Source organism: Bufo gargarizans, chromosome 6, assembly GCF_014858855.1.
Source record: "Bufo gargarizans isolate SCDJY-AF-19 chromosome 6, ASM1485885v1, whole genome shotgun sequence".
Lineage (NCBI taxonomy): Eukaryota > Metazoa > Chordata > Amphibia > Anura > Bufonidae > Bufo > Bufo gargarizans.
The window spans coordinates 19277936-19296661 of NC_058085.1; positions in this window are offsets into that span (position 1 = coordinate 19277936).

Consider the following 18726-nt stretch of genomic DNA (forward strand, 5'->3'; position numbering starts at 1 on the left):
TCTTTTTTATTTCACTTTGCCTACACGTCCAGGAACTTGCTAGTTTGACTCCGGGCACACAGGATATTACATGCCGAATAGGTGAGCTGGACAAACGTTTCTTACATACCTTAGACACTATGGCTGATTTATCATTTGCGTCCTACAATGTCAGAGGCTTTAACTCCCCTTCTAAAAGGAGTCAGGTCTTCACATTGCTACGCAAATCTAGAGCTAGTGTCCTACTCCTCCAGGAAACGCATTTTAAATTCAATCACTACCCCAATCTATCTTTCGCCCACTATTCCCAGGGGTACCACTGTGGAGGTGACTCATCTGCTTCTGGGGGGAGGGGGTGAGTATTGGGTTCCAGAGGAAGGTCCCCTTTAAATACATCTCCCATTTGCAAGACCCTAGGGGGAGATATTTATTGGTTAAGGGTTATATTGGCCCCCAAACATACACTATAATTAATCTCTATGCCCCTAACTCTGGACAGTATACCTGGTTTTCCAGAATTTTCCCTATTATTGAAACCTTCGCTGAGGGCCTAATTGTTGCAGAAGGTGACCTAAATGCCACTTTAAACCTACAACTCGACTCCTCAGCCGGAAAATAGCCCCTTGCAATTAGAACCCTATGCTCAATAAGAGAGGGCTTTTGGAATCTGCACCTTATCGACATATGGCGCACATTAAACCCCAACACAGCTGACTATACCTTTTACTCCCACGTCCACAGTACCTACAAACGCTTGGATTATTTGTTTGTATCCAAGGAACATCTCCATCTCTGTCACGGGCCTAAAATAGGGTCCATTCACCTATCTGACCACGCCCCTATTTTTCTTTTGATCTCTGCTCCTATACCCAACCCGAGCAAATTTAAATGGCGTTTAAACGAATCCCTATTAGGTGACCAGACTGTTAGAGAAAAGATAGCTGAGCTCCTCAAGGAATATTTCTCTTTAAAATAAGCACCCAGAGATATCAGACCAATCCCTTTGGTACGCCCATAAACCCTATATTAGAGGGCATTTCATAAGTCTTGGAGCATTTTTAAAGAAATAAATAAATAAAAAACTTGATTCCTGTAACGGATCTCCTAGCACCCCGACCGGGTACCTCCGTCGATAGATGCTCCTAGTGCTTACAGAGGTCTCCAAGCACTCAAGCGCTGCAGACCCCACAAACCGCCGAAGCTTGGTTGAGGCCTCACCGTCTCCTACCCACCCTGGGCCTACGACAAGGCTCCAGGCTCTAGTGGGTGAACCTCTCCTACAGCCAGAGAGCATGAACAGCTCTTACAAGAGCAAGTAGTTATGCCAGGGGAGTATAGCAAATCTTCAGCGTATAGCAATCCCCCAGTGTTGATCAGTTACCCAAACACCAGACTCAATATGATGAAGGATAAAACAGGCACTCTTTATTAAGGGCTACCCGCCCGTATTTATGCAGGTCCCCATCTGTTGGACACTCCCCTAGGGGACCAGATGGAAGACTGTGACACAGGACAGATATGCAGCAATTCAGGATACACAGACACAATACATCCCCACAATGCATCATGGTTTCCTCCTCTCTGCCCTGGAGACACCCGAGGAGTAATTCAATTATCTCTCAGGACAAAGGGAAATCGCCAATACACAAGTGGGGACAACAGGACAGAAATCACCATTTAAACATACAATGTCACAACCCTTACAGTAAACACAGACATTTAACATATCCCGAGATAGCTCAAGTCTGAATGCATATTATTAGGTGAATAGCACTCAGACTACACAAATACAATAAAATTAGCTATCTGGGTACCCTCACATAACATACAATACAATTCCAAAGACAGATTTAAGCTGTGCGGCCGGTCTGTCTTCTCCTTTAAAGTTAGTATGGGCCATAATCCTGAGGCAAGAGGCTGATAGCCAGGCCCCTCCAAAACCCAGTGGCGAGGTTGGTTTCGCCACACATCTCCCCCTCCCAGGGAAGACTAACCAGATACCTGACCTCATGCCGGTTGGTATCTGAGTTAGCCTGGCAGTCCACCCACAACCCAATACTGAACCTGTTGAATTTTGGGGCCTGGCTCTGTTCTGTATATCCCCAGCTGTTCTCTAGCTTGGAGCTGTAGGTACTTGGTGGGCAGAGGCCGACTGCGCTCTGCCCAGATGCCAGCACTTCCGCTGGGGTAGCCTGTGGAAAGTCAGCCTCTGGAGGAGGATAGGGGAGGGCAGTGGCCAACTGTGTTCTGCCCAGATGCCAGTTCTTCCGCTGGGGAAGCTGGTGTGGAGTCAGCCTCTGGAGAAGAGGATAGAGGAGGGCAGAGGCCAACTGCTCTCTTCCCAGATGCCAGCTCTTCCACTGGGATGGGGTCAGGGAATTCTACCCCCAGGACATTGTTGCGGATCAGCTGTGGAGAGGAGGGATTGCTTACCTCCTCCTTCTGGAATTCCTGCGGGGTCGGTGCAAACTCTGTACCGGCCGTCCAGCATCCCGGTAGGCCTGGTGCAGAGACTGTGGTCCCATCTGCATCATCTGAGTTAGGGGTGCTGTCCCCCTGTGGTTGGGGAGAGAGATCGGTTGTCTCCCCTCCCTTCAAAGTACACTGCCGCTGGGGAGTAGGACCAACTGTCCCTACTCCCTGAAACTCCGGCTGCCGTTGGGGATCTGGGCCGACTGCCCAGCATCTCTGTAGGGCCTGTGGAGAGACCTCGGTCCCATCTCCACCTGCCATATGGGGTTCCCCCCAGGACCAGTCTATGAGGTCCCCTACCTGTGCAGCTGGTACTGAAGCAGGGGATACTTCAGTCGGGTCTTCCCAGTAAACCTCCACAATATCCTCCCAGCTGAAGGGCTCTGGACCTGGGTCTGACACTCTGCTCTCTCGCTGAGCCCTCTCAATGGAGTGGAAGAGATCTCTGTAGTCCTGCTCCAGTTCCCACTCCAGGGTTGCTAGGTGAGCCAGGTGTCACGAGTTGGAGGTCCCAGGAGAGACCACCGCGTTGAAAGCAATAAACAAACGGAAATCAGGTATAGACACACAAGAGTTTAATGCACAAACAAAAACCAGGGAAGGCAGCACAGACAAAACATGAGCTCTATGTACTGTCAGCACAGTGGGAGCAAACCCCCACTGCGCCACTGTGTAGTAATACTCCAGAGGGGCGTGACTAAGCAAATCCTGGTATTCACTAGGGCCCCGGATTGTAGGGTTAGGCTTTGCAGCAGGAAGTTGCCAGGGTCCACTCTGGAGCGTGAACTAGACAGTGACAACAGGAGCAAACGGACAACAGGTACCAGAAGGTACCTGTTAGCAACTAAAAACACAGGCAGGAGTTCACGCAAGGGAACAGGAGTGGCAATGAGCAGAGAAGGACTAGCTCCACCAGTGGTATACTGCGTGGCCTTGCCCATAGCACTCTGCAGCAAGGCATGCTGCAGCAAGGGCTTGCTGAACAGAGAAATATAAATACACAAGGTAACTCAAACATAACAGGCAGAACAGATAACAAAACACAGGAAAGAAGACGGGAATTAACAAGTAGGAAACCCACAGAGCACAGACAGACAGACAGACCGACTCGGATCCTATAGGTCAGCAGCATGGGAGAGTGAGTACAAACTAGGAGCAGGACAAGACAACACACACCAGGAGAGCTGACACAGAACTGAGGAAACCTCAGCCTTATATACAGGTTCCATGGGTGCAGCAGAGAGGCCACACCCATGGAGCAGACAGAGAGGATTAACTCCTAATAGGAACACAGGGGAGTTAACCCATACAGAACCACAAATAACACACAGAAACGAAACTTCAGCGAGGAGCGCCGAACGAGCAAGGTTGGAAGGTCACAGCCAGATATAGTGGCTGTGACACCAGGTCTTTCTCTACCTCGTTGGGGTCATCCCAATCCGGTCTAGCCTCCCTCTCGTAGAAGATGTTCTGAAGTCTGGACTGTGCAGGGCTCCCGAAGTCAGGCTCTACAAAAGACTCCCATAACAAGCCAGGACCATAAAACTCCTCTCCCTCTGGCTTGTCATGCTCAGCTGTCCAGGGTATATACTGTCCCATATACCACCAGAGCGCCAGGTAGGCCTCCTCCAAACATAGCTCCTGCCATACCCGGTGCTCTAGTTCCTTCACCCATTCCTCCAGGGGCTGCTCTCCCAGGAAGGGCATCCGCAGGGCCACTTGCTTCTGCAATCGCTGCTCTACACTGGGGAGACTCTCACCTCGCTGGTATTGTACATTACCCAGGGCCTGGCACCAGATGTCTTTCCTTAATGCATCCCGGCCATCCAGGTCTTCCTCATCGTAGTGGAACGCTGTTTGAAGACTAGCCAATTCCATCCTGCTGTAGCCAGGGGCGCTGTACGGATACTCAATATACAATACATAACATACAATACAATTCCAAAGACAGATTTAAGCTGTGCGGCCGGTCTGTCTTCTCCTTTAAAGTTAGTATGGGCCATAATCCTGAGGCAAGAGGCTGGTAGCCAGGCCCCTCCAAAACCCAGTGCCGAGGTTGGTTTTGCCACAATTCCCTATGTAAAAAAATACAAACTAGAATCCCTAGACAAACACTCCTTCTCGGAGTCACAACTACAAGAACTATCAAACTGTAGAGCAGAAATGAAATCCCTTCTACAGTATTCCACAGTCAGGGGCGTAGCTATAGGGGGTGAAGAGGTAGCAGTCGCTACCGGGCCCAGGAGCCTAAGAAGCCCCATAGACCCTTGTACCACATGAGAAGACACCTGTTTTATAGAAGGTGCATGCTGGTCAAGTTACACCTCTTGCTGGAGGGAAGGTGTTAGGTCAAGAATTTTGCATGCTGGGGGTGCAGTTTCAATTGTTGCCTCAGGCAGCAGGAAGGCAATGTTCTTCCTTGCCCCTGGCCACAAAGCAATGATGGAAGGGGGGCCCAAGCTGAACTCTTGAACCAGGGCCCATGAACCTTTAGCTATGCCCCTGTCCACAGTCAAATACTTCTTAAATTCACAATACAAATTCTTCGCACATGGAGATAAGGCATCTAGTAAAAAACAGAAGATCAATGAACTATATTCATCAAATAGAATCCCCTGAAGGGACTCTCCTATACTCCTCTAAATTATGAGGTACCCAATTTCGTGCATTCTACGAAGCCCTATATAACTTACCCCAATGCTTACCCCAGAGGCCCATTCCTCCCTTCTCTCATCCCTCCTGGATTCACTTACAATACCAACCATCTCCACGAACCAAAAACAAAAACTAGCCTCCCCGTTCACATTAGGAGAACTAACTACATCCTTGAAACAATCCCCACCTGGCAAAAGTCCAGGCCCAGATGGACTACCTGTTTTATATTATAAAACCTACCAACAACACATCCTCCCTTATCTGCTCTCAGTTTTGTAACCTTGCCCTGCAGGGAAAACAACTAAAGCAAAGCTTAAAAAAGGATTCTCCATTTTAACTTACTTAGGGATTAAAATAAGCCCCAACCCATCTGAACTCTTTGCACTCAACTACTCCCCCTTGCTACAATCCATTACATCCAGCATAGATAAACTAGACATCCCTACTATTTCCTAGTTTGGCCGCAAAACCCTCTTTATGTCATTGATATTACCCCGTCTTACATACCTTCAACAGGTCCTGCCCATCCCTGTTCCTAAATCTTATTACAACTTCCTTAGAAAGCTATTCCACTCATTCATCTGGAATGGGAAGAAACCAAGACTATCATATGGTTTACTCTCACGACCTAAACACACAGGAGGAATTGCTTTGCCAGACCCTGAACTATATGGTAGGGCTTTTCTCTTGTCCAGGGTGGTTGAATGGCCCAGGACTAGGGATCGACCGATTATTGGTTTTACCGATATTATTGGCCGATATTCAGTATTTTGACCGTTATCGGTATCGGCATCTATTTTGCCGATATTCCGATAACGTATTGGGAACACAGATCGCGCTGCTGTCAGCGCTCTCCATGTTCCCTCAGCAGCACAGGGGAGAAGGAATCAGTGTCTCCCTGTCACGGCTGTAAGTGAGCAACAAGAGTCTACACAGTGAATAGCAACTGACCGGACCCAAACTAGTGAGGATAAAGGGTGACCCCTGTCAGACCCAAAAAGCTCTCCCTAAGCTGCTAAGCACATGTCCAGATCCAGATGGTGGATCGAGACATGCCCGCGTACCTAAGGCTGATGACCACTGAAACCCTTACAATAGTGGAAGGGGCACAGCCACCGGTGCCCTGCTCAGTATATGGATGGAACCGGGGTCGCCTCGGATCCAGTCAGCAAACAAACAGAAACACACAATGTCTGAACACTTAACTGAAGGAGCTGCAGCTGCAGTGAAAACAGATCCAAAGTCAGCAGACAATATCCGAAGTACTTGCTTCAGCAGAACACAGATCCAGTGAAAAGATATCACACAGGTGAAGATACTCAAGCGAGAGATACAGCTCAAATGAAAAGTATAATCCGCACCTCTACAAAGGAGGAGGGGTGATTTAAAGGCAGCGAAATCAAACACAGGAGGGACAGCTGGGAGGAAGGAAACAGGAAGTAAAGACCTCATCACAGGGGCGGAGAAACAGGGCAGAGGGAACTCCTCCAAGCTCTAGTAGTGACATCATCACAGGGGTGGAGAAACAGAGCTGTGAGAACGTCTCAAAGCTCTGGTAGTGACACTCCCTCCCCCTGTGCTGCTGCTACCACCAATGAGAGGAGGGAGGACAAGAGGAGGGGAGGGGTTATGGCCACTGCGCCACCAATGAAGATAACTGTCTCATTCATTCATATACAGGAGGCGGGAGCTGGCTGCAGAATCACATAGCTGGCTCCCGACTTCTATGAGCAATAGCTGCGATCTGCGGTAGTTAACCCCTCAGGTGCCGCGGATTGCAGCTATCGCTCATAGAGGTCGGGAGCCGGCTATGTGATTCTGCAGCCAGCTCCCGCCTCCTGTATATGAATGAATGAGACAGTTATCTTCATTGGTGGCACAGTGTGCCCCCCCCCAAGCCCCACAGTATTAATCATTGGTGGTGCAGTGCGCCCCCCACCCCAGTATTACAAACATTGGTGGAGCAGTGCGCCCCCCCCCCCAGTATTAATCATTGGTGGCAGGGGCCACAGGATCCCCTCCTCCCTGATCCTCCGATTGGAGCCCCAGCAGTGTAATCCTGGGGCTCCTATCGGTTACCATGGCAGCCAGGACGCTATTGAAGCTCTGGCTGCCATGATAAGCTCCATGCTGAGGACAGTGTGACCTCCTATTCACCCTGATAGAGATCTATCAGGGATAATAGGACAAGGGTTCTAGTCCCTAAGGGGGCTAAAAGTTAGTTAATATTTTTATTTATTTTTTTAAGTATAAATGAAAAAGAAAGATTTACACAAAAAAAAAAACTACACGTTAACAATAAACATATTAATTTTCAGCAGATTTGTGTAGGAATTATTCCCAGAATCTCGGTATAAATTATCGGCTATCGGCCTAAAAGATCACAAATTATCGGTATCGGCACAAAAAAAATCAATATCGGTTGATCCCTACTCAGGGCCCCAACTCCAAACCATGGGTGGCGATGGAACAAGAACTTTTGAACAAACCAATACGCTTGCTTCTACTAGGAAATGCTAGTTTAACCAATATCCCCACCTCGCCGTACCCAATCATTCAAGCCACTCTTACCACGTGGAAATGGCTTCAATCCACCCACTGCTCAATAGCCTTTCCATCCCCTCTCCTTTCAATCAGGGATATACAAGGAACAGCTCTCCCTGCTGTGATCGACTGAACCCCATGTGAACTGAGGGAATCAACCACTTCTATCCTTTCATTCTTTGAACCTGAAGGCCCTATACTCCCAATTAAGGAATTCCAAAAAGAATTCACTCCACACCACCAATGCTTGTCTTCCATCTCATATCTCCATTCATTCATCTCTCAACATATATCTAGGGGCGACCTCCTTCATCCACTAATATGGTCTGAATTGCTCATTGCTAACCCTAGTCCTCCAAAAAAGTTCATTTCGCAACTATACAAAAAACGAAATACTCCATCCATACTTATTAAACCCGCCTTCATTTGGCAATGGGAGAGAGACTTGGGTCAGGACTTCTCTATCCTCACACTGCCAGACATACTATTATCTCCACATAAATCATCTTGGTGTGTCCGTATACAAGAGAACGGATATAAACTCTTAACTAGATGGTACAAAACACCAGATATAACTTCTTTGTATTCAGCTACAGCCCTCAGACAGATGCTGGAGATGCCTTGACAATAGAGGAACCTTCCTCCATATATGGTGGGACTGTCCTCTCATCAATAATTGGTGGAAGGAAATCTTTCACATTAGCAAACAGATTTATCACACTAAGGTGCAGATGTCCCCCTGTAAAGCCTTACTTAACTTAGATGATGATGATGCCGAAACACATCCCCTCCCTTTCCTCTTCAGACAACTGCTGATAGCTGCTCTCTTACTAATACCAAAATTGACCAAATATATCGCTTTGAGGAACTTTCCTCTTGGGAAGCCCGCAATCACCAAAAATTCTTAAAACAATGGCGATTATGGCAGGAATTCAGACACCCTGACTAACCTTGAGGGCTCACTCATGCTCCTATAACAACAAAGATGGTATCAATGCATAATTTACATAACCAACAAACTACTAGATACTTTGCTCCACCTCTTATGATGCTCTAATCCAAGGCTATACTAACATATTATATGCTAATAATAATGTAAGTCTGTAGACATGCCCTTTGTATCACCTTAATTGAGATTGAGATCAATGTCAAATGTCTTTCCGGAATGTATTACATCCTTGTCTTCTACAACATCGTGCCAGACGTATAAGATACTGATCATGTACCTTGTTACGTTACTATCTTTAACCCCTTCAGGACACAGCCTTATTTCACCTTAAGGACTTGGCCATTTTTTGAAAATCAGACCTGTGTCACTTTAAGTGCTGATAACTTTAAAGGGAGTCTGTCATCAAAGTTTCACCTTTTTAACCCTTCCCAAAGCTTTCCAGCAGCCTTACAGTTAATAAAAACGTTACCTTTATGAGCAATCCTGGACTTATAAAACCGGCAAAAAACAATTTAGTAGCATATGCAAATGAGGGCTCGCAAGTGCCCAGGGTCGGCGTTACCTTCGTAGGTGCCCAGCTAGCTCAGCCTTATTGTCGCTTCCCCCGCCCATTCTTTCCCTCTGCCCGCCCCCATCCTTTCCCTTTGACCGCACATCTACTTACTCCTTGTTTTGCCGAGATCCTGCGCCTGCGCGCTCAGTCCATCGGCCGGCGCATGCGCACTGCGATGCCCATTCCTTGGCCAGTGCTACAGCATGAGAGAAGGAGACGCTGGCAAGTTCCACTGGGTGGAGCCTAACATATGAAGATACCGGAGGCTATACCGGGAGAACGGAGCGGCGCCCAGGGATAACAGTAAGTGCAGGGAGATCCCCGGCGCGCCGCTCTCCATGTCTGTATAGTTAGTTTAGATTTTTTATTCTAGTGAAAAGTCCTCTTTAACCGCCTTCGGACCGCCTAACGCAGGATTGCGGTCCGGAGGCGGCTGTCTCAGGCAGAGTCACGCATCTACGTGTCATATCGCGAGACGTGAGACTTCCTGTGAACGCGCGCACACAGGCGAGCGCGTTCACAGGAACTGCAAGTAAGTGAGTGGATCTCCAGCCTGCCAGCGGCGATTGTTCGCTGGCAGGCTGTAGATGCGATTTTTTTAACCCCTAACAGGTATATTAGACGCTGTTTTGATAACAGCGTCTAATATACCTGCTACCTGGTCCTCTGGTGGTCCCTTTTGCTTGGATCGACCACCAGAGGACACAGGCAGCTCAGTAATAAGTAGCACCAAGCACCACACTACACCCCCCCTTGTCACTTATTAACCCCCTTATTAACCCCTGATCACCCCATAGAGACTCCCTGATCATTATCACCCCCCTGTAAGGCTCCATTCAGATGTCCGTATGTGTTTTACGGATCCACGGATCGGATTTGCAGAACACATACGGACGTCTGAATGGAGCCTTACAGGGGGGTGATCAATGACAGGGGGGTGATCAGGGAGTCTATATGGGGTGATCACCCCCCTGTCATTGATCACCCCCCTTTAAGGCTCCATTCAGACATCCGTATGTGTTTTGCGGATCCGTAAAACACGGACACCGCGGATCTGCAAAACACATACAGACGTCTGAATGAGCCTTACAGGGGGGTGATCAATGACAGGGTGGTGATCACCCCATATAGACTCCCTGATCCTCCCCCTGTCATTGATCACCCCCCAGTAAGGCTCCATTTAGACATTTTTTGGCACAAGTTAGCGGAAATTTATTTATTTATTTTTTTAAATATTTTTTCTTATCAAGTCTCATATTCCACTAACTTGTGTCAAAAAATAAAATCTCACATGAACTCACCATACCCCTCACGGAATCCAAATGCGTAAAATTTTTTAGACATTTATATTCCAGACTTCTTCTCACGCTTTAGGGCCCCTAACATGCCAGGGCAGTATAAATACCCCACATGTGACCCCATTTCGGAAAGAAGACACCCCAAGGTATTCGCTGAGGGGCATATTGAGTCCATGAAAGATTGAACTTTTTGTCCCAAGTTAGCGGAAAGGGAGACTTTGTGAGAAAAAACAAACAAAAAAAAAAATTCCGTTAACTTGTGCCCAAAATAAAAATCTTCTATGAACTCGACATGCCCCTCATTGAATACCGTGGGGTGTCTTCTTTCCAAAATGGGGTCACATGTAGGTAATTTATACTGCCCTGGCATTTTAGGGGCCCTAAAGCGTGAGAAGAAGTCTGGGATCCAAATGTCTAAAAATGCCCTCCTAAAAGGAATTTGGGCCCCTTTGTGCATCTAGGCTGCAAAAAAGTGCCACACATATGGTATCGCCGTACTCAGGAGAAGTTGGGCAATGTGTTTTGGGGTGTCATTTTACATATACCCATGCTGGGTGAGATAAATATCTTGGTCAAATGCCAACTTTGTATAAAAAAATGGGAAAAGTTGTCTTTGCTGAGATATTTCTCTCACCCAGCATGGGTATATGTAAAAAGACACCTTAAAACACATTGCCATACTTCTCCTGAGTACGGCGATACCACATGTGTGACACTTTTTTGCAGCCTAAGTGGAAAAAAGGGGCCCACATTCTAAAGAGCACCTTTAGGATGTCACAGGGCATTTTTTACACATTTTGATTTCAAACTACTTCTCACGCATTAGGGCCCCTAAAATGCCAGGGCAGTATAACTACCCCACAAGTGACCCCATTTTGGAAAGAAGACACCCCAAGGTATTCCGTGGGCATAGTGAGTTCATGGAAGTTTTTATTTTTTGTTACACGTTAGTGGAATATGAGACTTTGTAAGGAGAAAATAAATAAAAATCATCATTTTCCGCTAACTTGTGACAAAAAATAAAAAGTTCTATGAACTCACTATGCCCATCAGCAAATACCTTAGGGTGTCTACTTTCCGAAATGGGGTCATTTGTGGGGGTTTTCTACTGTCTGGGCATTGTAGAACCTAAGGAAACATGACAGGTGCTCAGAAAGTCAGAGCTGCTTCAAAAAGCGGAAATTCACATTTTTGTACAATAGTTTGTAAACGCTATAACTTTTACCCAAACCATTTTTTTTTTACCCAAACATTTTTTTTTTATCAAAGACATGTAGAGCAATAAATTTAGAGAAAAATGTATATATAGATGTCAATTAAAAAAAAAAAAATTACAACAGAAATTGAAAAATGTCATTTTTTTTCAAAAATGTAGGTAAATTTCGATTAATAACAAAAAAAGTAAAAATGTCAGCAGCAATGAAATACCACCAAATGAAAGCTCTATTAGTGAGAAGAAAAGGAGGTAAAATTCATTTGGGTGGTAAGTTGCATGACCGAGCAATAAACGGTGAAAGTAGTGTAGTGCAGAAGTGTAAAAAGTGGCCTGGTCATTAAGGGGGTTTAAGCTAGGGGGGCTGAGGTAGTTAAGTATGCGCTGAAAAACTTCTCAAGCTAACCTGTTCTATGGAGCAGTCGGCATGGAGCGGCTCCCCGTTTTCATGACCAAAGAGCAAGTTGCTACTGTGTTCAGCACAGGAAAAAGGGGGTGTGAGAGGAGCAGCCAATGGCAGGGCAGCCCGGGGATCATACTATGACCAATCAGCAGCCACCTAACTAATAGCTCTGTACTGTGCGGAGCTCTGTTATTGGATTGCCGTCTGTCTGCTGTATGAAATCCCGTTCTTCTTGAAGCTGCAGAGCAGCGGAGGGTCTAGGCGCAAATGGCGACAAGACTACAAAGTCTTGTCGCCATTTTGAAATTGCCCTGACTTATCCAGGCCATTCTGAGATTGTTTTTTCGTCACATATTGTACTTCATGACACTGGTAAAATGAAGTTAAAAAAAATAAAATAAAATTATTTATAAAAAAATACCAAATTTCTCTACTTCTATAATAGATAGCAATACCTCCGAAAATAGTTATTACTTCACATTCCCCATATGTCTACTTCATGTTTGGATCATTTTGGGAATTATATTTTATTTTTTGGGGACGTTACAAGGCTTAGAAGTTTAGAAGTAAATCTTGAAATTTTTCAGAAATTTTCAAAAACCAAATTTTTAGGGACCAGTTCAGGTCTGAAGTCACTTTGCGAGGCTTACATAATAGAAACCACCCAAAAATGACCACATTCTAGAAACTACACCCCTGAAGGTAATCAAAACTGATTTTGCAAACGTTGTTAACCCTTTAGGTGGTCCACAAGAGTTATTGGTAAATGGAGATGAAATTTCAAAATTTCACTTTTTTGGGAGATTTTCCATTTTAATAATTTTTTTCAGTTACAAAGCAAGGGTTAACAGCCAAACCAAACTCAATATTTATGGCCCTGATTCTGTAGTTTACAGAAACACCCCATATGTGGTCGTAAACCGCTGTACGGGCACACGGTAGGACGCAGAAGGAAAGGAATGCCATATGGTTTTTGGAAGGCAGATTTTGCTGGACTTTTTTTTTTTTTGACACCGTGTCCCATTTGAAGCCCACCTGATGCACCCCTAGAGTAGAAACTCCCAAAAAGTGACCCCATTTTAGAAATTATGGTATAAGATGGCAGTATTGTTGGTACTAGTTTAGGGTACATATGATTTTTGGTTGCTCTATATTACACTTTTTGTGAGGCAAGGTGAGAAGAAATAGCTGTTTTGGCACCGTTTTTATTTTTTGTTATTTACAACATTCATCTGACAGGTTAGATCACGTGGTATTTTTTATAGAGCAGGTTGTCACGGACGCGACAATACCAAATATGTATCCTTTTTTTTTTAATGTAAGTTTTACACAATGATTTTATTTTTGAAGAAAAAAAAATCATGTTTTAGTGTTTCCATAGTCTGAGAGCCATAATTTTTTCAGTTTTTGGGCGATTACCTTGGGTAGGGTATGATCTTTGCGGGATGAGAGGACGGTTTTATTGGCACTATTTTGGGGTGCAATTCCATTTTTGTGATTTAAGGTGACAAAAAATGGCTTTTTTTACAGTGTTTTTATTTTTTTACGGTATTCACCTGAGGGGTTAGGTCATGTGATATTTTTATAGAGCAAGTTATTACGGACGCTGCGATACCTAATATGTATACTTTTATATTATTTATGTAAGTTTTACACAATGATTTCATTTTTGAAGCAAAAAAAATAATAATGTTTTAGTGTCTCCATAGTCTGAGAGCCATCATTTTTTCAGTTTTTGGGCGATTATCTTGGGTAGGGTATGATTTTTGCGGGATGAGATGACGGTTTGATTGGCACTATTTTGGGATGCGTATGACTTTTTGATCGCTTGCTATTACACTTTTTGTGATGTAAGGTGACAAAAAAATTGCTTATTTAGCACAGTTTTTATTTTGTATGGTGTTCATCTGAGGGGTTAGGTCATGGGATATTTTTGGGAGCCGGTGGATACGGACGCGGCGATACCTAATATGTATACTTTTTATTTATTTATGTAAGTTTTACACAATAACAATTATGTTTTAGTGTCTCCATATTCTGAGCCATAGTTTTTTATTTTTTTTGGGCGATTATCTCAGGTGGGGGCTCATTTTTTGAGGGATTGTTAGATTGGTACTATTTTGGTGGGCAAACTTTATTTTTTCAACTTTTTTTTTTTGTCTCACTTTTGGACTTGAACTGGATCTCACAGGCTCGTCACCGGAAGGCAGCGTGATGCGTTACATGCCTACGGGTCCCCCCTACAGCCGCATGGAGACCCGATGACACCGCCGCGAACCGTACCGCGCATTTAGCCGAGATGCCTGCTCAATGATTTGAGCAGGCACCGGGTTCCGATCGCGAAGTGACTTTGATCGATTGGTGACTTATAACTACCGCGTGATGCTTACCTTTGAGGAACCTGTGGAGGAAAGGGTGTGAACTGAACAGAATGGGTGAACTATGAGCAGAACGTGCACGCCCATGTGAAGGAGTCTGCTGATGGCACCTGAGGAACGGACTAGAAAAAACGAAGAGGAGAAACGCCTGGGATCAGACCTAGAAAATGTATAGGGGAATGAAGGTTAATTCGCATGAGCCTGGAATGACAGGCTGGCAGCCCGAATGAACATGGACTGAGTAACGTACCAGACAACGGAAATTACCTAGAAGCGTTAGACCAGATTACGTGACGTGTATAGAATGACAATAATACACTGCTTGTTTCCATGGTTACGACCACCCTGCAATCCACCAGTGGTGGTCATGCTTGCACACTGTAGGACAAAGCACCAGCTCTTTCTGGTGGCTAGGACCATGGAAGCACACATAGGATGTCCTGCTACATGGACATGACAGAGACTCAGCTGTAGTAACAGAACATTACACATACACAGCTCTGCTACATGGACATGACAGAGACTCAGCTGTAGTAACTGAACATTACACATACACAGCTCTGCTACATGGACATGACAAAGACTCAGATGTAGTAACTGGACATTACACATACACAGCTCTGCTACATGGACATGACAGAGACTCAGCTGTAGTAACTGAACATCACACATACACAGCTCTGCTACATGGACATGACAGAGACTCAGCTGTAGTAACTGAACATCACACATACACAGCTCTGCTACATGGACATGACAGAGACTCAGCTGTAGTAACTGAACATTACACATACACAGCTCTGCTACATGGACATGACAGAGACTCAGCTGTAGTAACTGAACATTACACATACACAGCTCTGCTACATGGACATGACAGAGACTCAGCTGTAGTAACTGAACATCACACATACACAGCTCTGCTACATGGACATGACAGAGACTCAGCTGTAGTAACTGAACATCACACATACACAGCTCTGCTACATGGACATGACAGAGACTCAGCTGTAGTAACTGAACATTACACATACACAGCTCTGCTACATGGACATGACAGAGACTCAGCTGTAGTAACTGAACATTACACATACACAGCTCTGCTACATGGACATGACAGAGACTCAGCTGTAGTAACTGAACATTACACATACACAGCTCTGCTACATGGACATGACAGAGACTCAGCTGTAGTAACTGAACATTACACATACACAGCTCTGCTACATGGACATGACAGAGACTCCGCTGTAGTCACTGCACATTACACATACAGAGCTCTGCTACATGGACATGACAGAGACTCAGCTGTAGTAACTGAACATTACACATACACAGCTCTGCTACATGGACATGACAGAGACTCAGCTGTAGTAACTGAACATTACACATACACAGCTCTGCTACATGGACATGACAGAGACTCAGCTGTAGTAACTGAACATTACACATACACAGCTCTGCTACATGGACATGACAGAGACTCAGCTGTAGTAACTGAACATTACACATACACAGCTCTACTACATGGACATGACAGAGACTCAGCTGTAGTAACTGAACATTACACACACAGCTCTGCTACATGGACATGACAGAGACTCCGCTGTAGTAACTGAACATTACACATACACAGCTCTGCTACATGGACATGACAAAGACTCAGCTGTAGTAACTGAACATTACACATACACAGCTCTGCTACATGGACATGACAGAGACTCCGCTGTAGTCACTGCACATTACACATACACAGCTCTGCTACATGGACATGACAGAGACTCAGCTGTAGTAACTGAACATTACACATACACAGCTCTGCTACATGGACATGACAGAGACTCAGCTGTAGTAACTGAACATTACACATACACAGCTCTGCTACATGGACATGACAGAGACTCAGCTGTAGTAACTGAACATTACACATACACAGCTCTGCTACATGGACATGACAGAGACTCAGATGTAGTAACTGGACATTACACATACACAGCTCTGCTACATGGACATGACAGAGACTCAGATGTAGTAACTGAACATTACACATACACAGCTCTGCTACATGGACATGACAGAGACTCAGCTGTAGTAACTGAACATCACACATACACAGCTCTGCTACATGGACATGACAGAGACTCAGCTGTAGTAACTGAACATTACACATACACAGCTCTGCTACATGGACATGACAGAGACTCCGCTGTAGTAACTGAACATTACACATACACAGCTCTGCTACATGGACATGACAGAGACTCAGCTGTAGTAACTGAACATTACACATACACAGCTCTGCTACATGGACATGACAGAGACTCAGCTGTAGTAACTGAACATTACACATACACAGCTCTGCTACATGGACATGACAGAGACTCAGCTGTAGTAACTGAACATTACACACACAGCTCTGCTACATGGACATGACAGAGACTCCGCTGTAGTAACTGAACATTACACATACACAGCTCTGCTACATGGACATGACAAAGACTCAGCTGTAGTAACTGAACATTACACATACACAGCTCTGCTACATGGACATGACAGAGACTCAGCTGTAGTAACTGAACATTACACATACACAGCTCTGCTACATGGACATGACAGAGACTCAGCTGTAGTAACTGAACATTACACATACACAGCTCTGCTACATGGACATGACAGAGACTCAGCTGTAGTAACTGAACATTACACATACACAGCTCTGCTACATGGACATGACAGAGACTCAGATGTAGTAACTGGACATTACACATACACAGCTCTGCTACATGGACATGACAGAGACTCAGATGTAGTAACTGAACATTACACATACACAGCTCTGCTACATGGACATGACAGAGACTCAGCTGTAGTAACTGAACATCACACATACACAGCTCTGCTACATGGACATGACAGAGACTCAGCTGTAGTAACTGAACATTACACATACACAGCTCTGCTACATGGACATGACAGAGACTCCGCTGTAGTAACTGAACATTACACATACACAGCTCTGCTACATGGACATGACAGAGACTCAGCTGTAGTAACTGAACATTACACATACACAGCTCTGCTACATGGACATGACAGAGACTCCGCTGTAGTAACTGAACATTACACATACACAGCTCTGCTACATGGACATGACAAAGACTCAGCTGTAGTAACTGAACATTACACATACACAGCTCTGCTACATGGACATGACAGAGACTCAGCTGTAGTAACTGAACATTACACATACACAGCTCTGCTACATGGACATGACAGAGACTCAGCTGTAGTAACTGAACATTACACATACACAGCTCTGCTACATGGACATGACAGGGACTCCGCTGTAGTAACTGAACATTACACATACACAGCTCTGCTACATGGACATGACAGAGACTCCGCTGTAGTAACTGAACATTACACATACACAGCTCTGCTACATGGACATGACAAAGACTCCGCTGTAGTAACTGAACATTACACATACACAGCTCTGCTACATGGACATGACAGAGACTCAGCTGTAGTAACTGAACATTACACATACACAGCTCTGCTACATGGACATGACAGAGACTCCGCTGTAGTAACTGAACATTACACATACACAGCTCTGCTACATGGACATGACAGAGACTCCGCTGTAGTAACTGAACATTACACATACACAGCTCTGCTACATGGACATGACAAAGACTCAGCTGTAGTAACTGAACATTACACATACACAGCTCTGCTACATGGACATGACAAAGACTCAGCTGTAGTAACTGAACATTACACATACACAGCTCTGCTACATGGACATGACAAAGACTCAGCTGTAGTAACTGAACATTACACATACACAGCTCTGCTGCACACACTGATAGAACTCTTTAGAGGCATATTACACATAAACAGCTTGGTTGTATGCACATACAGCTCAACTACACAGACATTACACGGATACAGCTCATCTATACAAACATTACAGGCTTACAGCTCTGCTACATACAGACTGGAATTACAAGCAGTACAGCAGAGACCTGTGTACAGGAAGCAGATAATCCTAATCATGTGATCTCCATGACACCTCCCACATCTGATCACATGGTCATGACATCATCACAGGTCCTGTATCTGTTCCTGCAGCACAGCCTGACTCCGCCCACACTTGATCACATGGTCATGACATCATCACAGGTCCTGTACCTTCTCCTGCAGCACAGCCTGACTCCTCCCACACACGGTCACATGGTCATGACATCATCACAGGTCCTGTACCTTCTCCTGCAGC